We start from the raw sequence: 27,305 nt of genomic DNA, 5'->3' as shown, positions 1-27,305 counted from the left end.
TGAAGCCCCAGGGTGCCAGGACCCAAGGGCATTACATTGTCTAAATGGTGCAAAGAGAAACAAAAACTCACCAATTCAATTCCCTGGACTAACATTTTTAAGCCCCTACTCAGTGCTCTGTATTCAATGGGAAGATTTATAAAAGGAATAATTCCTGCTTTCCCTAGTCATGCCGTTGAGGAAAATAAACATGTCAATCAACCAACAAGTATTTATTGAATGCTGCTTTCAGCAGAGGGAGGAACAGAAAGGAAAAACCAGGTGCTGTCCCTGCCCTCAGAAGGCTGGCAGATCTATAGACCAGAGCCACACACAAGACGCATGTGGCCTAGCATGGCATCTGTCCAGGTCCCGTCAGCACCCTGTTGATGGCATGGGCTCCAAAGTGCTGCTGAAATGGAAAGATGAGTGATGGCAACTGGAAGACAGAAGTCAAGGAAGAGATGATGGAATCCCAACTCTACATGATGTGCTGGGGGTGGGAGCCATATTGGTTTGGTGAAAATGAGAGTGTTCTGTCAGGCCCACACCAAAGGATTCTGGGAAGGCAGCAAAGGTGATGCTGGGCACAGCTTCCCAAATTCCCTAGCAGGAAAGGAGAGTAAGGGGCCAGGAGAAGCCTTAAAACCTAGAGACCAGCCACCAGGCCCTTGGGAAGTCCCCTGGAACACTGAGTCTGATCTGTGTCTGTCCCAGGGCTGTATATTTGGTGGCAGTCAATAGAAGAGAAGAACACAAAGCCATCAGTACATGTAAAAGTTGTCTGTGGTCAGTAGACTTGGTTGAGAGCACAAGAAGGCAAACAGTTATAGCATGCATCCCCAACAAGGGTAATATCTCCCCAAGGAGGCAAAAAACTAATCCTTGGGGGGCAAAAATTGTAAGATATTGCAATGCTTGTGGCTTCCAAAGGGCCACAGTACATAGATAGATAAACTACATATCTGTGGTATAAAAATCTCATGTTGGAGGTGATCAGAAAAGACTGCCTAAAAAGTTTGGGGTGGGGGGATGGGGAAAGGCCAAGCAAAGCTGCAAATTTGTTGGTCTGCAAGTGGGCCTTGCCCCCTGTATTTAGAGTTTCCTAAGGACAGAGACCAAATTATGCAATTGTGTACTCCAGCCTCCTAGCACTCATCATAACACAGCAAGCGCTCCACAAATGTGAGCAAAGCTGACTTAAATTGTTCTGCAATCTGAGGTCTTGCTTTAAGGGCCCCTGTGTAGGGTGGAGTGAGGCACTTGGAAGATGTCCAGTTTCTGCCAGGCTTACCTCAAGGCTACTGAGAGATTTTGGCAAAGGAATGTCCTCTGCCGTCCACAGGAGAGTCATGTTAATAGCTAACACTTGGCATATTTCTCTTCATTTTTTTCAAATTACTTTCACAGCTACCATCATTTGACCCTTACAAAAATCCTGTGAGGCACGTAGAGGAAGTCATTAACAGCCACTCTTTGCAGTTTCCCTCATTCAGTCAACAGGTACGCCTGAGCACCTGTGGCCTCAGTATTGAGGTTCCTAGCACTGGAAGACAGGTAAACAGGATGCTACAGGCCCTGCCCTCGCCACCTTACACTTTCTAGAAAGGACACAAATCAGTAACAAGATAGTTATCATTCTGCTAAGTGTGAAGAAGAAACACAAAAAGCAGAGTAATAACAAGAGAGGCACTTTAGACTGTGTGTTCCAGGAAACCTCCCCCAGAAGGGGACAGGCAAGCTTTGGAGAGTGAGTTGGTCATGAGAAGAGCTACAGATAGAAACAGGGACCCATTTACCCAAGCAGGGTAAATGACTGGCCTGGCAGAGTGTGGCAAGTCTCTAGGTCCTAGCGGCCCAGACCTTTCTTTTGTTAAGCTGATTCCCACTGTGAATTCCCCTCCCCTCCCGTTTTCTAAGTAGAGACCTGAATCACAGAAAACTCAAATGTACATGTGCATATATGTATACACATACATATATACACACACACTTAGGTACGCACCCCACACACATATAACACATACCACACACACACAACACATGCACACACACACACACGCACACACACACACACACACACACACACCACAATCTGTTAACTCCTAAGGAAGCACCAGACAGGCAGACAGGCAGTCAGAATACATTACCAAAGTGCCTTAAGGACAACTGAAGGCAGGTGGCCCAGCCCAGGTTCTGCTCTCCTGCAGGCCTGGCAGGCGCCACTCTGGGGGGCACCACCCCCTTCTCAGTATGACACGGCCAAGTCACCACCCCATGAACAGTGTTTATTATTCAATGGGGCATGATGAAACTGTTCTGAGATTTCAAAGTCGGCTGGCGGTTTCATTAGAAGCAATCAAGAAAGCTTTGGACAATTAGTGGGAAGGTTTTGACAGAGAGAACGTGCACCAGCCTGGTAGCGCTCACCAGCACGGCGTCAGAGCCTTTTCTCTCTGCCACAGAAACTTGAATATTCATTCTTTCCCCTGAACATCAACACCTCTGGTGACTCAGCGGGTCAGTTGCTCTCTCCCTCCACTCAACAGATGCTTTCTTCATGCTCTAAATCCCTTGGAAATTCTCCTTGACCCTGGAAATAGAACACTTCCCACCACCGTTCAGCACCCTTTAACTTCACACGTCCAGAACTACATGGTCAGTCCTCACCCATAACTGTGAGCTTGACAGTGGCTACAAATGAGTTCAAAAGTCAGTCAAGGTAAGTATCCACACTCCCAGCCCACAGAGTAAGTTAGGGGCAGACCGACTATGTGCCTCACTGCCTTCTGGGTCTTGACATACAGTTTCTCTACTCCCCACTACAAACCTATGAGCAAACTCTTAGGAATCCCCATTTTATAAGTAAGGAAACTTAGACTGACAGTTTCCGTATCTAGAAAGGTCATGTAGCCGTTAAGTAGCAGGGCTCTAGTCCATCTGACCTGAAATCTGGTATGTGTGCACAGCCAGGGTGGTGCTTCTGGGTTTTCTCAGCCTCCACAGCTTGGGGCACCAGCTGTGGAAAGGAACGCTTCCAGCAGAAGTGAATCTTGGCCAGGCCAGCAAATGCACAAGGGCAAGGTGAAGGTCTCCTAGAGCTGCCGCAGGGGTGTAGGGCCTAGAGGCAGGCAGGCATGTCTCACCTACTATAGGAAAGGCTATTTATGGCCAGGGCTTCTGTGCTGGACAGCTGGTGACTGAGACTGGGGCCGGAAGCTGCATCCACCCCAGTGCTGGCCAGGATTTGCTAAGGAGAGCATTCCCTTCCTGATTCCAGAGCAGGGACCCTGAGACCAAGCATCACAGCTGGTGGGATGACTCGCCTCAGAAAACCACCTGGCTTGAGGGCCCATCCTGATTAAGCTGAGAAAGGGCCTGTTATGGTGGTGAAGGAGACTCTTTCCTCTCTGTGACCTTAACTTCACCAGGATGAGTTTCCCATGTGCAAGAAAGATGGCTTCTGCGACTAACTGATTTTTTCATATAACACTGTTCATCATGTAGCAAAAGGCACCATGGATTTTAAATCATGAAACCAGGGTCCTAGGCCTGACCTTGCACCTAAATTAACTGCGATATTATGGGCAAGTCATTTCACCTCCCTGGGCTTCAATTTCTCCACCCAACAAAGCAGAGGGTGAGGGTAGTGACAGTTTGGGGCTTCCAGCTCTGGAATTCTATCATTTCCGGCTGCTGGGGATGGTGTTTCCCTTCAGTACAAACATTGTAATAGCTTCTCAGAGGGGTGGGAGGTGGCAGAGAGAGAAACATAGGAGCATAGAAACAAAGGCACAGCGAGATAAACAGAGACAGATCGAAGCACGGGAAGCTACCTAGCCAAAGAAAGAAAGAACAGTCTGGTGGTGTGGAGAGAAAATTAGAGCCCCTGATGTAAGCAGACTCTTGCCAGTATTGCTGGAAACAAATAGTGACAGATTGCTAACATGTTACAGTGAAAATTACCAACATGATGAGACTTTTGCACCATAACCAGCACCTCTTGTTATTCCATTAACAAAGCTGATGAGACCAAATTGCTAATAGGAGAAAACGTTCATGTTATATTATATCACTCCCATCCTGCATGGAGAACGCAACCAAAGGGAAAACTAGAAGCATATCAGAATCTCCCAGGAGCCAATTTACCTTAGACAAAATTGGGGGAAAGCCCTGGAATGCCACCCCTCTTCCATGACATCTAGAAATACCCATGTATCCTACCAGCTTCTCTACACTATTCCAAACATGTGTTCCCATTGCTGAGCTGGGCTGGGTAGGGTTGTCTGTCATTACATAGAACAGGACCCAGTGACCTTTACAAAGTACACAAGGTACACCGGCAGGGCCAGCGGGGGAGGGAGGGACAAGCGGACGGTGGCATGTCTGAGTTCGTAGAGTGTTGGATTCCAGCTCGCTTCCATCTGCTCCTAGAACAAACCAACACATCAGAACTCAAGATTCTTTACATTTTTACCACCCCCATCTGGCCACTGCCCACTATAGCGAGGCCAGAGAGAGCCCCAATTCTTAATTCCATTAGTCACAGGGTTCAAACTGTCATCTAAGCCCTGGGAGGTGTAAGGAACAAAACACATCTGGTTCTTGGAAGTAGTTGCCCAGGCATTTAAAGAGGATCTTTCCTCTTTGGAACATGGAAAGATTTCCTGCTCAAACTCAACAGTCATCCAGAGACAGACGGATTAAGAATTCACCTTATGCTCACTCCTCTCTCAGAAAAACCCCCCGGTTACCCAAACCTCTGAGCATCTGAGTTTTTTCCACTGGGAATAACACTGACTACCCCAAACTCCCTGCTACCACCCCAAAGAGGGGGGCCTGGCTGCAGGCCGCACTCCCCAGTTGTCACTCAGAAAAGTACTTGGCCAAAGATTATTCTGAGTAATTGAATGGCAAGGGCTTTTGTATACCAAACAAGGACTTGTCTTTGTCAAAAAGTCTTTACAAAGTACCCAAGTGCTGGGTGTCAGACAGGACAAGTTTTTTAATCATGTTAAAATGATTTATTTAAACGTCAAGCCATGTCACCTCACTTCCTTTCATTTTTCAAACTGTTTGTGTTTTTTCTGGATGATAAATTTATCTTCAGACAGCCTCAATATGACTAATTAACTTTGAAATATAAGAACCAGATGTGTGAGTTGGAGAGCTTTCTGAACTAACGCCAGACGGGCTGGTGGGGTTTTTTTTCTTCTTCCCTGCCTTTCACCCCTCCTTTATTCTCCCCACCCCTCATTCTCTCTCCCTGCTGGCTGCCCTGAAATTACTAAGCAGAGACACATTTAGTAAATGGAATCACAGGACTCCAGCTAACAGTGAGCACCCACTGCTTTTTCTCTGTTCTCCACTTGTGAGCCTTTCAGGACCCCTCACTCTTCCTTTGCACGTGACCCAAGCATGCCTCATTGTGACTGGCAGAGCTGTCCTGGGAGGAGGGGCTGGGAAACCAGCCCCCTGCCGCCCCAACTTTAATGATCTATCTAATGTGGATCAGGGAGCTGCCAGAATGCATTTGCCACATGAAAGTAAGTCACCCTGCACTATGACACAAAGTGATTTCTTTTAAAGAGTCTTCCTCTGTGAAGTGCTCCCTCAGATCTGCCTCCTCCCGTCTCCCTTTTGATGAGCAAACCAGTGCACAGTCCAGGAGAAATGAGAGCTGGGGGTGGAGGGGCAGGCTGGAGATTAAGTCTCAACACTCTAAGCTGAAGCACATTTCAGAAATGGCACATGTGGGGGTTAAAAGCCACAGGTGGAGGGAGGTGTGTGTGTGTGTATCTGTGTGTGTATATGTGTGTGTGTCTGTGTCTTTGTGTGTCTGTGTCCATATCTATGTCTGTATGCTTCACGCTCAGAGACAGGATGGCAACTCAGAATAACTGGGTGATTCCGAAAATGAGGATTCCTTTTCCAGGGCTCGTGTAGCTAAGTAAAAAGAGACCAGAGTGATAGGCATGAGCTGGGTGCCTTGGTTTCCCCATGTAGTTACAATAGCCAGTTCCGCCAGATCTCTCCACCAGAAATGGGTTGAGGTTATATGAGATCACAATAATGAAAGTGCTTTGAGTGTTTTGAAAGACATGCTATCCATCCTAAGGGATTATTAGCATAATTACCACTATTATTATATCATCATGACCATTATCATTATCATGCCTCTTAGTGTCTGAGATTTTTCACCTGGGATATTCTCACTCACTCGCAAGGTCAGTGAAGTTCCTCGCCGTGCCAGGCTCCAACCAGAAAGATAAAGAGTGGATTCAATTCTCCTCAGGAAGAATGCCAACTGAACGTCCTCCTGGGCCCAAGCAGAGGAGAATCCCCCATTGGGCACCTCAGACTCTGTGCTGTTGGCAGAAGAGGACTCAGCCACAGACAAACACCAGCCCTGTGCTGTGAGGGGACAAATGGGCCAAGTGGAAGTCGCCTTTACTTGCTAGAGAGAAAGGCAAGTGAGAGGCCTGGGGACAATCTCTGCTGCCCTTCCCCTTTACCCAGCCCTCCTTTTTCTCTTCAAAATGACTTGCTCCCTGCTCAGGGGACAGGATGCAACAAGCCGGTGGGACTCTTAAAAATATCATGGAAGGGAGCAGGTCCTCATAGATTCCCTTGCTTCCCCTTCCCCGATCCCGGCCCCTTTGCACAAAATACTTCCTTGTTTTCAGCAGTATGTCACCTAATCCCCAGTAAGGAAGATGTCACCCTTCAAAGAGGTGTTTGCGTTTATTTTAGCAGGAGTTTCTGTGAACTTATGAAGGAAAAGGCCTTCAATAATTCTACACCCAAAGTAATAAAAAGGAGGGGAAAGGGGGGAGGGGATGGGGACAGAGAGAGCATGTTCCACATCTCTCAGATCAAATCATGCCCCGTGCTAATGCCTATAAGGTGTATCTCAGCGGCAGACAGATGAACAGATGGGTGGGGCTGGGTGGGAAGGCAACTCTGAGCAGGTCAGCCTGGTAGCTCCCCAGTGCCCCTCCTGAGGCAGAGTGAGGGAAGGCCCAGTTATAGGGCAGTGGTTCTCAGCACGTACTACTTAGGGAAGCATGCTGCCACCTTCAAGAGTCCTTGCGCTTCCTCTCTCAACACAACAGTATTAGGCCTGCCAGAACTTCTTGGGTAGTGGGAGAGGACATAGTAATACTGAGGACTACAGCTTTCTTTGGTGTCTTCCAACTTCCTGAGCTAGCCAGGCAGACAGATGGGCAAAGAGTGCAGTAATTCAGTGAGAGTTTCCCCCACAAGAATTTTATCTCCACTGCAGCAACACTAGCCCCCACCCTCCCAAGACAGCAGCTTCTCAGAACCCTGAATGTCCCCATCCACTGGGACTCCCAAAGCCTGCCATTGGTGAAAACTGCATCCAGGACCCTGGCTGGGTTCTTTCTACAGCACTCCCACCCTCTCCCCCAGAGAGAAAAATTTCAGATAATTTTCTGACTATTAACATTTCCTGCTATGTCAAACTAAGATTATTATGGAGCTTACCAGATGTTGGGATCCTTGATTAACTGAACCGGACCAGGGAAGTCTGGGAAATTTGGGAAGCCTACCCACTGGAAGGTGAGCCCCTGGGTCTCCTGGAACTGTTTGGGACTGCCACCTCCTGCAGCTCTGCAAGGACAGATCAGGCCCATTTCCACCATCTATGCTTGGGGGAGCACGGCTCTCCCTCTGCTTCTTTCCACAGAGGAGCTAGAGTTTGTACTCAAGAGCCAGAAGGCGCCCCCTAGTTCTGGCTGAGGGAGCCCACTACGAAGCACCCATACAACTCCACAGACTCACTCAGCATTTTTTGAAACCTAAAAACCTGGATTTGCTCTCCTTTCCCACGCAAGTACCCCTGGCCTTCTCCCACTAAGTGAACATAATAAGCAAAGAAACTTGACGCTGTAACCGACAGGAGCCATCGTTTGGAAGCTGTCAGACTTGATGTCTCAGAGACATGGGATCCCACGGCCGTCCCACTGTACAGCCTGAGATATTTAATAAAGTAAAGCCCTCAGGATCAAGAGGCGGCCATCCCTCCCATTCCTTCCTACCGCCGCACTGGAGTTCTTTAAAGCCTGCCTTGCGTCTGTCTCTCTCTCCAGAAAGCCTTTCATGCCGCCTTGCCAGACTGACATTTTGACAAGTTGCCACGAGTGACATCTGATTTGTACAAATTTCAAGACTAATAAATCTACCTGTCAAAGCGGAAACTTTAAAAGGAGCTAAGCCCAGCGGGTATAGTTTAACAGAACTCAAGTTGATGAAACTGTAGGATGGAGAAATTATATCTGTCACAATCCACCCACATTAGTTCTGCAGAAATGTTGGCAACTGAAACAAACGTCTTTCACGGGCGTTACCGGAAAAAAAATTTTAAATTAAAAAAAAATTTTTAATCGTAGAAGGAGATTGTTAATACCCCGAGTAACAAGTAACAGTTCTATTTGTAAACTCACAAATTTTATGTATTTAATTTTTAATTTTGTTGCAGATGTGAGAACTGTCTCTCCTCCTACCTCTTAAACTGTCTCGCTGGAATCTGGACTTTCCATTCAAGCTGGAACCCATCAATCACGCTGCAGTGGCGCCCCCGCTCCTGAGTGAAAGCGAGCAGAGCGCAGCGTGCAGGGCTGAGGCAGGGCCCGCTTCCCACAGCCCTGCGTCCTGGCCAGGCCTCTCTGTGCTCTGCCTCTCGCGCCCACTTCCCCTGCCCCTCCCCCTTGACCTGGAGCCGGAAGCCTAACCCCCATTCTGAGCTTTGCAGTGGGATTTTTGTTTTAAGGATGTCAGTGTTGGGGTAGGAAGGGGCACTATGGTAAAAGAGGCTTATAATTGTGTCTACCTTTTTATTTTATTTTTATCTTACCTTACCTTCCTTCTCTGACAGGTCCACTTTTGCCCTGAATCATCATGTCAACAATGGAGAAGCCAGAGTTAGCAGGTCAGAGAAAGAAACTAGGGGAAGGGGCAGCCTCCTCAGGATTCCCATACACCTAGCAGATCCAAGAACAGTAAGAGGCTGAAACAGAACCCCTTTTGTGCTCTCTGTCTTTCCCAGGCCTCTCCCCACCCGCCAGAGGCAGAGAAGAGGATGGACTACTCTCAGCAACTAAAAGGGGCCTCCAATTGCCCTGACAGCTGAGCTGTTTTCTGTTTGACGGCAGCTTCCACCAGCCATAACCTCCATGTAATCATTGTTATTACTAGTGCCTTTCCTCCTGGGAGTTCAAAGTGGGATCTCATTTGCCCTCTCAGCTCATATGGTTAAGGAACAAGTAGGCGGGACAGAGAGCATCTTTGTTCTCACAGAGTTAGAGGGCTGAGGTCACCCAGCAAGTCTGATAAGAAGCCAGCACTTCAGGGTGGGGCCAGACCCCAGCTAGTAGCCTAGGTAGGTGCTGCTTCCCTCCCTCCCCAGATGGGCTGCTTCCTCCCTCCAGTTCCCAAACTTCTGCTTAGTACTTATTTGTCTGGGACAATATCTACCACTTTCCTTTAAATTTCTTGGCCCATTCGAGGAGCTCAATATGTGACAGTGGTGATGATGAGGAAAATGGCACGGCAGCTGATGACAGTTAGGCCAGATCTACACTAAAGGAGGGAGGGGGCACCACTGGGCAATGATATAACCATTCGGGAGGATCCCAGAGAGCAGAAACCGCATCTTTCAGGTCTTGGAACTCAATGGCAATCCGCTCTGTCTGGGGTTGCCCCTCATTCTGCCCAATTTGATACTTTCCCTGTCGAGTAGATATTTGTTAAGCAGACTCCATATACAAGACGCTCCTGTACATAACCACGTGAGTTATGGAGCTGTGCAAAACATGAGCTTGTCCCAAAGGACTTCCCAGTCCACACGGGGTGATGTAAACAAGACGACACAGAACAGCATAGATCCTGATCCGGAACACAGTGAGTGCCAGTGCAAAAAGGAAGCATGGGATGTGATGAGGGCACCAGACCCAGCCCTGCCACTAACTGGCTGTGGGACCTCGGGAAGAACATACCCTCTGTAACATGAGACGGTGACCAGATGATGTGAAGTTCCCTGCATATTCTGTGGATTTTTGAGAAGAGGCATCATGAGATTACATATGTGCCAGCTCTTTATAAACTATCAACGATTATGCAATTGCTGGCGGTTGTTACGACTGTGGGCTGCGGCGAACAGCCCTGTCTTCACTGAGGGATCAGGTCATGATCCAGCAAGAACACAACTGATGAAGGAATAAGTGAATGAACAAATGAAGAAACAAGCCGGACTTCCCAGGAGGGACGGAATTCAGTCGTGCTCTGCTCCCCTCTGCCTTTAGCACCCACAGTCTGAGCTGCACCTCCTGACCTCTCACCATCCCAAGCTCTGGGGCCTCCCCAGTCCCCGTTAGAAGCAGACAAGGCTGGCAGACAGCAGCCTGAGGAGGTGAGATCTGTAAGAGCAACTCAAAGGGAAAGACCAATATTGTTTTTATTTCAGAGTTGTCATAGAGCCATAAATGAGGACAGCGATTAGAAATCCTGTGATGGGACCCCAGGTCACAGAGCCACTCCCTCCCAAGTCATGGCCCGAGGAATGGCCAGGCTCATCAAACTTACATGGCACAGGATTCTGAGAGGCAGGCAGGTGAGTAGGCTTTCACAGGTAGGTGCTTGGGGGAAATAGAGGGGAAGGGAGATTACTGAAATCCAGCAAGTGGACTATGTGTCATACACACCAAGGACAGCCAGTGCTCCTATAACATTAACATGTGTTATATACATTAATTAGCCCTGACTTATTTGATTTATATAGTGCTTGATCAGAGAAAACCGTTAGAGATGGTTATTGGGAAAACAAAGCACAGAGAGGTTTGATGTCTTGTGTACAATCACACAGCAAGCCAGCAACAGATTTAGAAACTGCTGGGTTGAGTTTTCTTCTGAGACAGTTGCTGTTTTTCTTTTCCCTCAGCAAGATGATCTCTCCAGGGAAAGGCTCAACTATGCCAAATGTGACTAATAAAAAAAAAATTGTTTAAAGGGTTTTTTTCTAGAATAAACATTTCACTTTATGTTTTATTGGATTAGTGTTTGCTAACCTCCAAAGTTTCTCGCCTAGCAAATTGGAGACCGTTTCCCTTATATAATGAGGTGAGTCAAATCTTATGAAAGGCAGGCACATTGCAAAGCATAGGTAGCAGCCTAAGGCAGGCCCAGAGGGCTGAGGTCCAGTCTGGGAGCTGCAGGCCCAAGGGGCCACCTTTCCCTGCAAATGGAGGCAGAGTACTTTGCCCCCAGACACCATCAGTCCCTGGTACAATTCATAGCCCATTGCCTCCTCTCTGGGGTCCATTACCCACACGGCAGGAGGAACTTCAGTCTGAAAGGAGAACGAAAGCCCATCTCTTTCTACTGCCTCCAGGCAGCATTTTGGGTTTTGCAACCAAAGGGAAAAGAAAAAGAAAAAGAAAAAAATCTTGAACTGTTTTTCAAATGTTCTGGGTCTTGGCAAACCCCAAAATGCCTTTTGCCAAAATGCTTTTTCCCTTAATTTTTAAACCTCGGGTGTATTTCCAGAACAATCCAATCCATCTGCTTCTGATTCATTTACACTTAACTCATTAGGAGGCTGTTGCGTAAGGAGCAGTTTGACGTCCCCAAGATCCCCGGGTGAGGGATTCTGCTTCCCCCTTTGAATCAGAGGGAGGTGGCTTGCCAGCTGGGCATGGAACAGAAACCCAAAAAAATTGAAAGCCGAGATTGCAACCCCAAGTCCCCAGGATGAGAATAGTCTCTCGGGTGTCCCACCCATCATTTATCCTGCTCTGCTCTTCCTCAGATTGTCACCATTATTGCTGTAATTGTCATTAAGGATACAACAAATGGCCACATATCATTGTTAAAGGCTTTAATGATATGATACAATACATTGTATTCCACTGTGTGCCATTCTTTATTCATAGCTCCAGACTCATCCGTTCAGACATTAAACAAACACTCCCAACCAATCGTGAATCACCAGCAGGGCCTTGGGTGGGGTAGCAGAGACAGGACTTACATCTAAGACCAACCCATCCCAGCTTGCCTCCTAAAAGGGCTCTGAGCTCTACCGAGAAGCTCAAGAGAAGAAATGTGGGCTGAGAGCAGCTTCTACGGGCAGAAAGCAAGGCTGGAGAAAGTGATGATGGCTCAGCAGGAAGCACAAAGAGAAAGGGAAAGTGGTTTCCAGGGTCTGAGCCACAGCTTCTGCTGCATCACAGGAAAAGGGGTTCTTGTCTCCCACTGTCCATTCTTCATTATCATTATTCTCACGACCAAATTTATTCAACAAAATTAATAAAAATGTATTGAATGCCTTTTATATGCTCAGCCCTGCCCTATGCTGGGAACCACAGGGGACAGACAAGACAGATGAAGTGGATTTCCCATGAGGATTTGCAGCCCATTTGGGGAAACTTTTCATTTTCATGAGTATATATCATTAACAAGACAGCTCTCAGCCAAATGACCAAGGCACAGGGAGGGTATAAGAGCTGTCCACCAAGGAAAGAGCTCTCATGAGCTGGACTGGTCAGAAACAACTTCACACAGGAGGTGGGTTTCAGATGAGCCAGCCTGGAAGGTCAGTGCTTGGCTGGATGGAGAGGAAGAGGTGTACAGTATTCCTGGAGGAAGAAACAAAGGTGAAAGCTCCTTGAACGGGGAAGAACATAGCATGTTTGTAGGGCAATAACAGCAACCACATTGAGAAACAAGACAAATAAATAGAAAAGTCGGTTGTAGGTGATTCAGCTGAGAAGTCTGGATTTAATCTCAAAGGCAAGAGTGAGTCACTAGAGGGTTTTGAGCAAGGAAGTCAGATTAAGAGAGCTGTGTTTTAGGGGGAATAGTCGTGTTCATGTACCAGGGAGATGGATGTGGAGAAAGCCTGAATGCAGGAAACCAGTAGGAGTCTTTTGCAATAACTTAGGCATGTCATGACAGGGATCTAGGATAGGGTAATGGCAGCAAGAAAGGGAAAGAAACAACAAGTGTTATGAAAATAGTGGCAACTGGACTTCATGACTCTGGTTGGAGGACCCTGAAGAAGGAAAAAGAGTTACGATAACAATACCGTGCTAAGGTCTGGCTGCCTGCCGCCTGCAAAAGTTAAAAATCAAGAGACAAGGTTGGTGGGAAGAAAAGCAGGCTTATTCAGAATGCCGGCATGCTGGGAGGATGGCAGACTCCTGTCCCCTTAGCACAGTATCAATAACACAAACACCCAGGGGTTTATCAAGTGAGGAAAGAACGTTTTCAACTACAGAGGACATGTACGTGGCAGTCCGCATGCGCCAGCTACTGTGCTAAGTACCTTGCTTTCATTACGTCACAATCCTCACCACAGAAAGGTAAAGCAGGTACTATCATTATTCCTGTTTTACTGATAAGGAACTGGGGCTTTGAAGGGTTTAGTAGTGTACCCAAAGTCACACAGAGAATGGCTGGGGACTGTAGCATTTAACCACACTGATCTGCAGCCTTCGCTCCCACTATTTCCCTACACCAAGGCTTCTCTCTCTTACTCATCTCCTCCCTGACCCTCACATACCTTATGCTCGTTCCTGTACCTCTGCTCACCCCTTCACTTACCTAAATCCAGATCAAGCCTCAACTCCTTCCAGAAACTTCTGTCACCACTGCAGCCTCTAACAGAACTTCTCTCTCTAGTACCTCGTAAAAGATTTATTGTCAGAACCACAGACCTGAACATGTAAGTCCACAGCTTTCTCTACTGACTTGTTTGGTTCCTGTGTTCCCATATTTCCTGGTGAGAGAGAGAGTTATTGGCACTGGAAGTGAGTCTGAATCCCAACCTTGCCCCTTAACTACTTATGTAGCCTTGAGCAAGTTACTCAACCTTTTTAAGTCTGTTTCCTTAACCGTCGATTGAAGATGAAAGGGTTATTGTCAGGATTATATGAGAGAATGCGTGGCACATAAAAGACAGTCAATGAAGGATATCTATCAATATTATTACTATTGTTTTCGTTAATAGACCCATGATGGTCAATGTTATGTCTTGGATGTAGTAAGTGCTTCATGAAAACTCTTCCACTTGATTTCTTGCTCATTTCTGTGGCTATATACATTTTGATATTCACTACTTATAGTCTCTTAAAATTATTACATTTTGTTCACATTTAAAACAAAGGTATGGGGTGAGGGATACTGTCATGACTTGCTTCAGTCAGGGCATCTCCAAACTAGGGTCAGGAACTCCAGAAGCAGGCCAGACAACCATAGCAGACAGTAAGACATGTGCAGCATTGGGAAGAAGAGCCACCTTCTCCTCCCAACCTGGGGACAAGGGGACTCAGCCCTGCTGACCACTGGGCTAGGCCAGCAGGATCAGGGCCTTGCCCAAAACACTGCCCTCTCACCCCACTAGCCCCAGCCCACGTCTGCTCTGTGAGAGGAAGGTGTGGAGAGAGGAAGGGAAGCAGGTAGTGCTCACAGTTGAAGGTATAGTCACATTCACCTTCAGTCTCTTCCTTCTCAGTCCCATTAGTCCTTCTTGCTTTCCTTTGGTCACCTAGAAGACCAGTGCCTGGGGACCCCTTAGCAGCTGAGAGTGCCTCCCCAAGGAAACTGCCCATGTTTTCTTTTCTCTTTGTCGCACAGCTTCCCCAAACTCAGATCCCACCAGCTGCCCCTAGAAGACGACAATTCACAGTGAGTATTAATGCCTGATAGCTTTTTAAACACTCAGAGCAAAAGGGGACACAGTCCTAACCCCCTCCAAAAATGACCAATGTGGAAAAGAGGTGAATTTGTTGGGCGGGAAGGGAGCTGGTATTTCAGTGGCAGGTATCTAGTGCAAATACCCTACCCTTGATTTTATTTTCATTCATTCATTCATTCATTCATTCATTTATATATTCTCTCTCTCTCTCTCTCTCTCTCTCTCTCTAACAAAAGTCAGCAAGGACTTCTGCAGACAAACATGGAGATGGAGGTTTTTTTTTTAAGGACCAAGATGGAGGCCTCTAGGAGTGAAGAGCCCAGGGAGGCAGTGGAGGAGCTGCAAGGAGCACGTTTAGGACACATGCCAAGGGTGGCCTGGAAATCTCCCTGCAGCTGGTGCAGTGCATCTGACCCTTGGGAGGAAGTACCAGGTTTGCTGGGACTGGGTAGCTGTTCACTGTCCTTTCCCAGCAGAGAGCCCAGCAGGTCTTGCTGCTGGAGGTAGGGGGAGGGAGGGGGCGGGGATACAGAAAGAGAAAAACATGAGAACCAGGGCAGCACTCAGAACACACTTCCCAAGGCTCTGCAGGGGGATGCTATCCAGCTGGAAGGGACAAGGGACCCATGGAGAGGTGGCCTGGGGCCCTGTCTTTCCCCAAGCAGGTGAATGGTGAGAGAAACCTTAGTATCCCCAGCTGCCCCCTAACCTGAGTGTTGGGGCTGCTCTCAGAGACAGAGCTAACTTGCTGATGGATCTGCCTCCATCAAAGTATAGCCTGCAGTGGGGACCATAGGGCGGTTTATTGGGCTCTGCGAATTGCCCCTCAATCCTCAGCCCTGGCAATTTACTTTTTTCTTTTTAATGGGGATTCAAAACCAAAAATACACTCTCTCTCTCTCTCTCTCTCTCTCTCTCACACACACACACACACACATACACACACACACACATTTAAAGGGAGGGTGGCAAGAGGAATCGAACCCCAAAGCGCATCTCAGACTTTAAAATGCACAGGCTGTGCTTGAGGAAAATGTCACTGCTTGGCTGAGAGCATGGGTGGCGCTGGCAGGCAAGGCGAGGCAGAGAACAGGAACCGAATTTAGGAGTGGCGGGAAGGTCGACAAGAAAAAAAAGCCACCGTATAGCATCTAAACGGAGAAACAAGAAAGGCTTCTGAGCGTGGGTCTGGCACTTCCACAGCAGCCACAGTTGCCTCTGGGCGTAAAAAGCTGGACAAGTCCCCACTGGACGTGACACACACCAGGCTCCTTCCTACTCCCAAGCTTTGGTTTCTGCTGCTGCTAATATTTGCAGTGTTGCTCTGCCACCCCTACTGACACGACCACCACCGCCATACATACCCAGGCCTGTCCAGTGTCCCAGGCTTGCTCCTGTCTCCATCCGCATGCATACACCTTTCTGTCAAACCAATTGATCGCCTGTCCTCTATTTCCCGTGCCCCAAAATTTTCATTCATTTGAACCAAGTCTGATTTAGCCTTGATCCTCATCTGCCCTTGTACTTCTTTCTGGAGGTGCAAGTCCCTCTTGTTTCTCCCGTTAGAAATGACATTCTTCCAAGTTCAGGCACGGTGCCATTTACTTCTCCTATCTTCCCCTGGCCGCTGTGTCATGTGGTTAGGGACAACACAAAAGGACACGGACATGCAGGCTGACTCAGTTTCGATCTCAGCTTACTGACTGTCCATCAAGGATTTGCATAACCTGGGCACTGCAAAACACCTATGTACCCCTCCTCCTTTCCTCTTGGGAGCAGGTGTGCTTTTCCATGTATTTTTCTACCCAAAGCTGTTTTGCAGAGGGGCCCTTCTTCTCCAGTTCAGTCAGATTGAAACCTCTTTGCCTGATACCTAATCACATGCAGTGGCCCCAAGTTGCCATATTATATCAAAAGATGTCGAAAACTTTATACTCAGAAAACCACAGCACATAGGGGATTAGACCAGGAGAATTTAACTCGCTTAACTGTGATAAAGTCTGGTTAGGGAGATTACAGCTGTTTACCCAAGAAGTAAATAGCTCTGAGCTCTGACTAGGCCGGGAGGAAGGGAGGGCTTGTCTGGTAATTCTATCATCTTGCAGGAAGAAAAAGAAGAGGAGAAAAGAGAGAATAAAAGATGAGAGGTGATAATCTCTGAAGTCGAGATCACTCTTGTGTTACAGCACATGCCAGAAATAAAAGATAACCACGCTTGCAATCGCACTGAGAGATGGCCTGCTCAAACAGGAGGGCCGTCTGCCTGCTGCTTCGTAGACAGGGAGAGTCAAGGGGCAGCCTGAGGGGGGACAGAGGGAAATAAATGTTGCAGGCAGAGAAAAATGGGTCAGGATAGGTTCCGGGAAGAGAGATGGGCGACACAGAAAGGTTGTCTTGTCTCCTCTCTTCTTCCAGAATGCGTATATATCCTTAGACTCCAGTAATCTTACACCCAGAGCAAAATTCTAAGCCATCAAATAGAGGGATTCTTAACTGTGGACAAGATGGCAGGATGGAGAGAGGAGCATATTGCCCAGAAAGGAGGTGGAGGGAGACGGTGTATATCGTTTTATGATTTACCTCAAAAATTAAAAAATAAATTGTTTTTTTAATATAAATTGCAGCTACTAATGCTCAGCAAAATCTCCTTACCTCATGTGTAATGAATTCAAAAAAGAAATGATTAGAAAACATTGATTCTAGTCTATCCTCCCCATTTCACAGGCCAGGAAATGGAGGCCCAGAGAAATAAAGTGACTTACCCAAGATCACACAACTGGTTCCCAGCCCAGCCAGGAAAAGAAACAAAATCACAGATATTTGGGTTACAAAACAATTATTCTTATTTCACTATGGAACTCCTGGTGTGACAAAGAGCTTCACCCTAAAAGCATCACTCCTGGACTCAGCCTGTGATTGTGGCCACCTGAATTGTGTCCTCAGCAGAATCCAGGGCCAGAGTCCTTCCCGGAAGGAAGAAAGGAATCGTTATTGGGAGGTAGCATGATGTCATGGAAAAAGCATTGTCTTCTGACATCAAAATTTGATTTGTGGCTCCTCAGCTTACTAGCTGGATGATTTACAAAACAGCTTCACCTCTCTGAGCCTTTATGCCTTCACCTATAAAGTGGGGTCTCATGTGACATGACCACCTCATACAGCTGTTGTGAAAACAAATCATATCATGTAACTAAAATGCTAAGTATTTAAAAGACATTCGGTTGTTGCTAGTTTCTCCAGCATAATTTCCAAGTACTTAAAACTATCAAATATCAAAGAGACCTTCCTGAGGATATCTAGTTCTCACCTTGCGGGTGAGAAAAATGAAGGCCAGCGTTAGGAGTGCCATTACCATGCTTCATGGTGTGGCCATGATGGCCAAGAATCTGCTGCTCAGCTCTGGACCTGCCTCTCTGGGACACTCTTCCTTACCTAACCACTTCAAGGTTGTAGGAAAATCACAAAACCTGTGTGATTCCCTTTTAAAGTTTTCCTAATGGTGGTGCTTTTATAGCCTCTCATAAGGGAGAGCATTCTGGAATCTTAACAACCTTAGAGATCCTGTTCCAGATGTCCAAAACAAAGGGCTGGAGCAACTGAATGCGAACTTTAGGTCAAATGTAAGGGAAGACTCCCTGATGAGTCGTGGGTGGAAAATAATAGAGACCTGTATTCGTTTCCTTTTGCTACTGTAACAAAATACAATAAATTTGGTGTCTTAAAATAACACAGATTTGTTATCTTACACTTCTGGAGACCACATCCAAAATGGCTCTTACAGGGCTTAAAATCAAGGTGTCACCTGAACTTTCTGGAGCTGCCGGGGGGAATCTATTTCCTGGCATTTTCCAGCTTCTAGAGGCTGCCTGCATTCCTTGGCTCATGGCCTTTTCCAGCTTCAAAGCCCGCTATGGACAGTGAAGTCTTTCTCAACATCACATCACTGATTTCAAGAACCCCATCTCCCTCTTTCACTTACAAGGATCCTTGTGAGTACATTGGACCCACCCAGGTAATCAGCAGCATCTCCCCATCTCAAGGTCAGCCCATCTGCAACCTTAATTTCCCCTTTGCCACGTAACATAACTTATTCACAGGTGCCAGAGATTTGGATAGGGACATCTTGAGACCATTACTCCGCCTTCCACAATGCTCAAGACTCTTCCGCACCCTCCTCCCTGGCATGTTGACAAAAGACATTGCTGGCTGATTACAACACACATTTTTGCCTCAGACGCAGTCTCAGAATCCTTCTCAACACAATGCTTCCAACCGTCACCATGAATCAATTAGACTCGGCTTAGAAGAAAAGCCTACTTATTAACCCTTACTACAGATGGTAAATTCTAGAACAAGGGGAAGATTTCTATGAAATGCTGATATTCGCAGGCCATCTCCAAGTTTTGCTGTGGTCCCAGAAATAAGACAAAGCCTGGGAACTGCTGTTCTCCCATTCCATTTCCAACATCAGAACAATCCCACTGGCTACGTGGGTCCCTCCCAGCCCTCTATCTGGGACCTCCACTGATAGCAGGGCATTGTTTGTTCGGTTTTGGGGGGAATTTTCTGTCTGAGCACTATATTGTCCCATGTAAAGAGCTGTCCCACTTGTTTCAGGGTCACTTGACCATATCTCCTTCAGTCACTTTCTGTCTCTGCCCAGAGCTGCCTGCACAGCCTTATTTCCAACAGGAAAGAAACTGCCCTTTCCACGGAGGTACCCCTCACTGCTGGCGTCGGGAAATGTGCCGGCACGGCCCGCTGGGACTGCCCCATCAAATCAGGGTATGTAATAAACAGTTGTATCTGTTTGCCTTACTCCTGGAGGGTTAAAACTAAATGTCTCATAACTGTAGGACAAGCCAAAGCTCTATCATGTCTGGCCATGAGAAGGTAATTGCTCCATTTGTCCAGACATCCCAAGTCCCTGGCTCAGATGCGCACCCAACTGGAGGCATCTATTGAAGTAAAAAGGAAAGCATGGTGAAGTGATTTGGGGGAAGTCCTTGCTCTTCTACTGACTGGGCACAGAAAGTTGGGGCACGTCACCTCACACCTCTGAGAGCCTTCATTTCATCTAATCAAAAGCAGAGTGTTAGGCCATATTAATTCTAGGATTCTTACAATTCTTATAGCAAACAGTTTGGGCTCTCACAGCTTGGCATGTTTCTAAAGGGAGTAGTGAGACCAGTGGGAGACTCAGAACTTTGGGTTCTGAGACATGACTGAGGACACAGGGCTGTCCAACCAGGAAAAGAGAAGCTGGCGGGCAGACCCATGAAGGTCCTCCCAGGCTTAAGGCAATTTGTATACAACCACATTCGTAATAACGACTTTCCTTTCACTGGCTCACTCAGGGTGTCAGCGCCCCATAATTACCTTCAATATTTCTAGATCCTAAAAGGGTGCCTCAGGTATGCTCAAGACACACATAGTTTTCTGGTCAGCCACCATTTTGTTCCCCTTAACCTGATCCAGGTTCTCTAACCAGGACACCAAGCACTGCCCCCTCTGCTGGGTGCGGCTCTCCTGCCACCACAGAGGTGCTGGAGGCCCCCTAAAGCCAAAGAACTTCAGGGTTCCACAATGTGGTGGAAGAGAGAACGTCTCTTCCAGTTGTGTGTTTTTCTCTCACGACAAGTCCCAAAGCTGGTTCCCCAGTGACAACCGCGTGTTAGTTTAAACCATTCTTTCCATTTTTATCTACAGCCTTTTTACTCTCCGTAGGTCTCCTGAAGAAGTCCAGTGAGAGCTGAGTTGTGAGCCACACCCAGTTCTGAGGCAGACATTAAGCCAGGTTCAGAATCACTCTCGCCTGCTGCAATCAAAGCCTGGACACTAGGTCAGCCGTTTGTCCCTGGTTCCTTCTTCCTCCTAGATGAGCTCCTTCCCGGGAGGCTTCTCATGCAAATAAACCTTGAGCAGGCCCACCCGGCCTTTCACCAGGCCTGCTCAGACATGCCCGCCCAGGCCTGCACTCAGGTCGGGACTCCCCGCACACTTCATGGAGAGACACTGTGTTTACACTTCCCAGCCTCAAGAAGACCAGAATTTTTTCCTGATATGTTGAGCCAAAATTCTAATGGATCTGCCTGTAAGTGTAATGCAATTTCTCAGGTAGTGATGAGTGCTCTATAACATGAACTGTTTAAGTAGAGGGGGCCCTTACAGGAATGTCGTTTAAAGGAAGCCACAAGTGTCAGACATCCCTCCCTGGAAATCCAGGCGTCTATTATGTTTCATTGTACAATGCTTGCTGGGAAAGCACCTCCTGAATTGCCCTAGAGAACAGGTCCCAGGCTTAGCAACTGGCTTCATTGCCCAGGGGAGAATAACCACCCTGACTTCCTCTTCAGAATCTAGTTTTCTAGGCTGAGACACTCCTGGTTGTAGATGGAAGCGTGTCGTACAGTAGCCAGGATCTTCTGCAACGTACAAGGGTAGTGCCAAGGAAGACCCACTGGGTCTCATCCCACTTTTGGGACCAGGCTTATCCAGAGAAGAGATAATTCGGGGAGTACATTAGCAACCCTTAAATGTACTCAGGGCTGTATGAAGCAGAAATACATTCATACTTTTAGTTCAAGGTAGTAAAATGAACACAGGGTTGGAGTCAAAAGACTTGAGATTAAGCTGTAGCTCCCTCACATGCAAACTACAGGATTTCAGGGCGGTAATGTATAATCTTTAGGCTTCTATATCCTCAAGCAGGCTTAATGACATGCACATCATAAGGTTGCTATGCTGAATTAAGGTAATTGTGCGAAACTACATTGCAAGCTGCATCGGTATTCCCCAGCTAAGCTCTTCCACGTGTCTCATTCGGCTGTGTGTACCCGACGCCTGGATCCCGACCTGGCATGCCGTGCCAGTGTTCAATAAATGTCCAATGAATGAACTTGATGTTCTTCCAGAGGAGAAACATCTCCAGAAGGCAATCAATAGTTAAAGGTTCTGAGGAAGCTAAATCCGTCTTTAACTTAGGTTAGATCTATGTGACAGCCAGAGCACTCTACAGGCTGATTCAGAGACAGAGGGCACTGCTCCATGGAGGTGTTCAACCCCAGGCAGGTTGGCAGCTGTCAGAGGCTCTAGAATGAACTCTTCCCCACAAAGTGTGGGAAGTAGAGAGTGGCAAAGCCACACCAAGGTGTAAACACTTCGCTGAACATCGACCTTGCTCACCAGCCCTGGAAGCTGCCTTACACACCAGCATCCGAGCAGGCACAGTTCAAGCTCAGGCCTCACCACAGTGGCCAATCGCTGTGTACTGTGCACCTCTGGGGCACTCACAAATGGGTGCAAATGTGAAAGTTGCTCTCACCAAGGGATTATTGAAAAGCATGTTCTCTCCCTAGTCCTCCAAATCCTATATGATATAATGTGGTGACCTTTCACATTTGCATTTGCATCAGGCAAGCACTGGATTCACTCATTCATTCAACAAGCATTGATTGAGCACCTAACCTATGACAGGCACCGTCACAGGGTGGGGAGGTGGGGATGGTGGGCACGTTGGGATTGGCAGGAGGAGTCGGATACAGCATGCATCAAAATAGATTTGTTCTTTTTTGGAGATCATTCACATCTATCAGGGAGACAGAATTATGTAATAGCCAAACAAGTAAATATACAATTACAAACTGTGATTATTGCTATGAAGAAAAAGGAAAGGGGATGTTGAGGGACTATAAGGAGGCCACAGTCAGAAAAGTCTTCTCTGAGGAATCGACAGAGACCTGGAGGTTGGGTGTGTGTAAACCAGCTGAGGAGTAGAGTGAAATTCTTCAGAAGGACAGGAAGAGCGTTCACGAAGGCCTGAAGCAGAAATGGGATGAAGACAGTCCAAGAGCTGAAAGAAAGGAAACAGTGAATGAGTGGGCCAGAGCTACCTGTTAAAGATTGTGTCTATCTTCTCCTCCTACATGCAAAAGATAACCAGTTAGGGACCTTCGGCACGGACTGATAAGATCAAATTTGTGACTTTAAAAAGATCCCCCTGAAGAAAGATATTGAAGGACTTGGGAGAGGAAGCAGTTAAAAAGCTGTGGGTAGTTGTGGGGAGGGGGAGGCTTCAGTGGTGACTTGCACAAAAGTGGGTGGCAGTACAGAGGTACCAGCAAATATGGATTCTATTTGAGCTGCCACCCTCAGGAAAAGGTAAAAAGAGCAAGGGAAAACTAACCCGGTGTGCTCTGGGAAAATTATGAGAATAAATGTAAAGCGATCCTAAAGTCTTAGTGAGTCTGAGGACATATAATTAGAGTCAAAAGATAGATCTGAAGCCCAGATCCTTCACATAGCCTCAGGCTACTACTTAAAGGAAAAAAAAACGAATAGAAGGAAATACATCAATATGTTAACAGCAGTTACCTTGGATTAGAGTGCTTTTTCCTTCCATCATTGTGTGTTTCTGTGCTCCAAGTTTTCTATAGTCATTTATGTGTTTCTTCTGTAGTTAGAAAAAAAAAATCCATATATTAGTTTAAAAACTTAATGATGTCATCTTCTCACTTCCTGGGTATGTCTCCAGGGGAAATTTAAAGGTGTCTGCTGGGTTTCATTTCCTGGTTGTGATGGTTACACTTCCTGTGGAATAAAGAAGGAGGAACATTCAGAAATAGCAGTACCAAATTCTCACTCTCAGAAGATCCCTGATCCTTACAACAGAAACACACACCTGTCATTGCTTTCTTCAGCTGCCCTGGTGACACATACATCTCCTGTACAATCCCTAACATTGTAGCCAACCCCTAACATTGCCTCCCAGCGGTGCCCTCAAAGTGGCTCCCCTCCAACCACACTACCTTCCCCTGGCTCCTGAGCTGCTGCCCACTGGACCAGAGATAGACATGACTCAAGTAACACCAACCGGATTTTTTTCTGTCAGGAATTTGGGACTGAGACAATGAGACTAAGTGGAGGAAGAGGATGGTACTTGAACACAAATGTGACCGCGTAGCATGGGGGCACTGCTGATGCAAGCCAAAGCCTTGAAGAAGTAAAAACAAAGAATCTCCCCAAGAAAACCCCTGAGAGGAGAAGGAACAGAGAGAGGCAGATCAGAGACTGCAGGGCTCCGTGGAAGGTACAGGACGCCACTTCAGTCCTGGCTGCACTCCTCATTCTCCAGGGGGCCTGTTTCTTCTTAGATGTCTGCGAGATGGACCGCTGTGTCCTTTCAATAAATCTCATTTGCTTAAAAATGTCTAGAGGTTTCTATTCCTTATAACCGAAGAGCTTCAACTGAGACATTCTCCTCGTAGTTAGCTCACAGCCTAATTATTTTCCAGCAGATGATCAACCCTCTGCCCAGGTTACCTAGGGAAGGCCATGGGCCTTCAACGGGATTTCCTCCAATCAAAGGCCCCACCACCAAACCAGGTCAGGGTGCTCCAGTTCCAAGCTGGGTACAGTGTCTGCACTCTCCATAAGCGCAAACCAGAGTGGGCTGCAGCCCCCCTCCAGGCCACCCTGCATCGCCATCAAGAAGCGCTCTGTGCCCTGTGACCTCATGAACTTCCCCAAGGCAGAGATTTGCCCCTTGGGGAGAAGCTCCCACAGGAGGGTCAAGGACCTAGCAACCACTGCCTCCAGCCAGAGGAGAAAAGGAGTTTGACAGCTCCAAGGTAAAGCCTCTTTTTATTAAGACAACACAGCAAACTTTTTTAACCACAGCTGACATCACTCTAATAAATCACCATCATGTCTTGTGGGATAGAAAAAGCCAAAACACTGTCACATTTGATTTTGCTGGCTACTCGCATCTCGAGAACAAACCATGTGTTTTTAATCAACAACATTTTGTTTTGCATTTCTCAGACCCCAATACTCTTTAAATAGTTGCTTTTACCAAAGGGCTATTTTAAACCCAGGGCCAGCGTCTTTGCAGAGGACATTGAGAAACAGAACACCACGTTACCGGTTCACGAGGCTGATCCCCGGTCACTTTCTCTGCTGGAATGATTAGGTATTATGAGGTTCTAGCTGTCTGTTTCAGAGGGGGCTTTCCTCTTCCCTCTTTGGGAATTTAATTAGATGCCTTCCCAGAAAGTTGGAGTTTTTTGGTTTCTCTAACAGGCAACCCAACTGGGTTATGGGAAAACGACAAATTCCCAGCCAAAGGAAACAGAGAAAGTCACATCTGGGACTAGGATTCCAGAGCAGCGAGAGAGGAGGTGGCAGAGGAGGGGGACTGTTGGAGGGGAAAGGAGTAATAAAATAAGATTTCCGGAATGGCACATGTCAATTTCTGCATGCAAACAGGCCCCAGACTTCTTGGAGGCAGATGTGCTCAGGCAAGCCCACTGAAGCTTTCACAGGGCCCATCCTTTGGTTTTCTAGCAATGAGTGACACCTCAAGGCAAGAATAAGCTGCGTGCAGGAGTCTTTCAGCAAAGGGGTTTCCTACCTGACTGCCCAATGTGCCGGAATCTCAACAGTGATTGGCAGCCACGTTCATCTGGTCCTGACATCTGTCTCCAACAACACCTGGCTTTACAAAAAAAACAATAAAAAAGGACTGAGAGAGAAGATCCTAACCTAAGCTAGAGAAACACTCTGTACTGTGTGCCAAACAGTTAACTTCAGCCCAGTTAAACAGTCCAACCGAAACTACAGGCGTGGCTACTGTGTGGTTCTGATGGCAACTCCCATCCCTAAGCCATATTGCAAAACTCTTGTCTTTGGCCTGGTGCAATCCTCCAACTCAGGCAGGGTCTTCTTAATCCATGGGGTTCCGAATTGCTCATCCTTTGCTGATCAGATCTTGCATGCCACCGACGGTGGCCCCAGGCCATTGCATCTCAACTCTTCCCTTCCTGGATCTAAACCAAGCCCATAGTCTAACTGCAGAGGGCTCTTGATTGTCCAAAATTCAATCTTCTATCATGAAGAATTTTCATCAACTGTACACTCTGGTTATTCCTTTTTCTATTTGTTAGTCAATACATTCATGAAATAGGGGGTAAGCATGATACTGCCCCATGGAAAACCCATTCTGTCCATGTCCTCTGCATACATGCCTGCCTCTAAACACCTACCACTGTGTAGCGGGAAGGCAGCAGTTATATTTGTACCTGTCATTAGGGTGAAAAAAATCTTCCATGTTCAATGCTGTCTGGAAGACCCTCTCCCATTACTCGGAAGCCATTTGTTCCATGGTTATTTCCATCTCTCACAGATGCATCTCCTGGTTCATGAACCATTATCAGTAGCTGTTTACTTGCAGCCTCCCTGCGATTTGTTTTATTTTCATACTCATCTATGGGGATTTCATTTGGCCATGTGAGGGTCTGGGGCTGACTACTTATAAGTCCAGCTTAGGGATTACTTTTCTAGTTGAGTATTACAAATAGGTATTTAAACTGTTGGCCTGGGCCTTTCATGGTTGGTGGCGAATGTTTTCATTCATTTGATTGTTTTCACAGGATAAATTGTAAAACTGGGAAAGATAGTGAAATATTGGAAAACATCTTCTGGTTGCTATTTATATGGGTATTCACGACTGGATTCAGAAGGAGGCCTGTGGGGGTGAGGGGAGGATTACAGATTCCAGATTGGATTCCAGATTGGCACCAGGCAGGAAAACCCTTAAGCAAGCCTCTGGAGTTGTGTCTCAGGTTTCTACTGTGTTCACCCTCCCCTGTTTCCCAGGTCTCCCTTCCATGGCCATGGCCAGATACTGTAAGGGTTAGGAAAGCAGAACCCTGCTACCCAAAGTGCGGTCCATGCACAGGCACTGGCACGCGTATCAGCCGTGCACAAGTTCCTCTACCCCGCACTGACTCAGAATCTGCGTTTCAATAAGATTCTCCAGGTGACATGTCTGAACATAAAATTTGAGAAGCACTAGTATTTCTTACCCCTGGCTACATGTTAGAATCATCTGGGTGTTGATGCTAAGGTTTAACTCTAGAGCAGTTGAATCAGAATTTCTAGAGGACGGCCCAGGCTTTAGAATTTTGATTATCCCCAGCAATTTCAATGTACAGACAGGGTTGAGACCATTGGTGTACAAGAATCATCATTTATTGAACATCGCCTATGGGCCACACATTGATTAGGAGTTTTACAGAGGCCTTCTGTATCCTCACCACAACCCTCCTAGGGTAAGCACAGCCTTCTCCACTGTAGAGATGGCTCGTCCCATATCCCAGGGGTCTCATGTCAGAGCCAGTGTTTGAACCATGTATTCGGCCTGTCAACAGTAGCAATACCCCCACATCTTAGGACAACTGACAAGCAGGGAAAACAGCCGTGAAGCTCCAGGAAGCCCAGGTTCAAGGAATGCAATGTTCCTCTCACAAATAGGCAAAACAGACTAAAAAGGGAAGAGCACAGATTTGAGAGTGCTGCCACCACTGAGCAGAAACTGACCGCTCGGGCTGCCGTGCCCTCCCAGAAAGGCCAGGGGCAGTAGACCCCAGACCAAGAGTCTCGCCACGCAGAGGGAGCTTCCAGTGGCTCCTGCCTAGTCATATCCAGGAAAGCCGGGCCAACCAGGTGAAGGATTTCATCTGGATTTAATGGGACATTTATGAACACAACATACTTATTAGTAAATAATAATTATAGGAGAGCAGGTGCCCCAGGGGGGAGCCGGGAACATAGC

At 47.1% G+C, this 27,305-nt stretch overlaps 2 long non-coding RNA genes across 10 annotated transcripts in view; both read right to left on the bottom strand.

The window, feature by feature from the left end:
• The window catches only part of LOC141571038 (uncharacterized), a 231,692-nt gene extending 223,045 nt beyond the window's left edge, over positions 1-8,647 (bottom strand). For both annotated transcript variants that reach the window (XR_012495526.1, XR_012495525.1), the window contains exon 1: positions 8,508-8,647. This is a non-coding gene — a long non-coding RNA (uncharacterized LOC141571038). The remainder of the gene's footprint in view (positions 1-8,507) is intronic.
• Positions 8,648-11,872: 3,225 nt separating this feature from the next.
• The window catches only part of LOC109456088 (uncharacterized), a 139,273-nt gene continuing 123,840 nt past the window's right edge, over positions 11,873-27,305 (bottom strand). For 5 of the 8 annotated variants that reach the window (XR_012495520.1, XR_012495521.1, XR_012495519.1 and 2 more), the window contains exons 2-3: positions 25,104-25,187; positions 11,873-23,281 (exon numbers count right to left, since the gene is read on the bottom strand). This is a non-coding gene — a long non-coding RNA (uncharacterized LOC109456088). The remainder of the gene's footprint in view (positions 23,282-25,103; positions 25,188-27,305) is intronic. The other 3 variants (XR_012495523.1, XR_002138806.2, XR_012495524.1) reach the window with 2 other exon arrangements.

The sequence above is a fragment of the Rhinolophus sinicus genome, linkage group LG04, assembly GCF_036562045.2.
Source record: "Rhinolophus sinicus isolate RSC01 linkage group LG04, ASM3656204v1, whole genome shotgun sequence".
NCBI classification, from domain to species: domain Eukaryota; kingdom Metazoa; phylum Chordata; class Mammalia; order Chiroptera; family Rhinolophidae; genus Rhinolophus; species Rhinolophus sinicus.
This window is presented reverse-complemented; position numbering and strand designations above follow the sequence as displayed.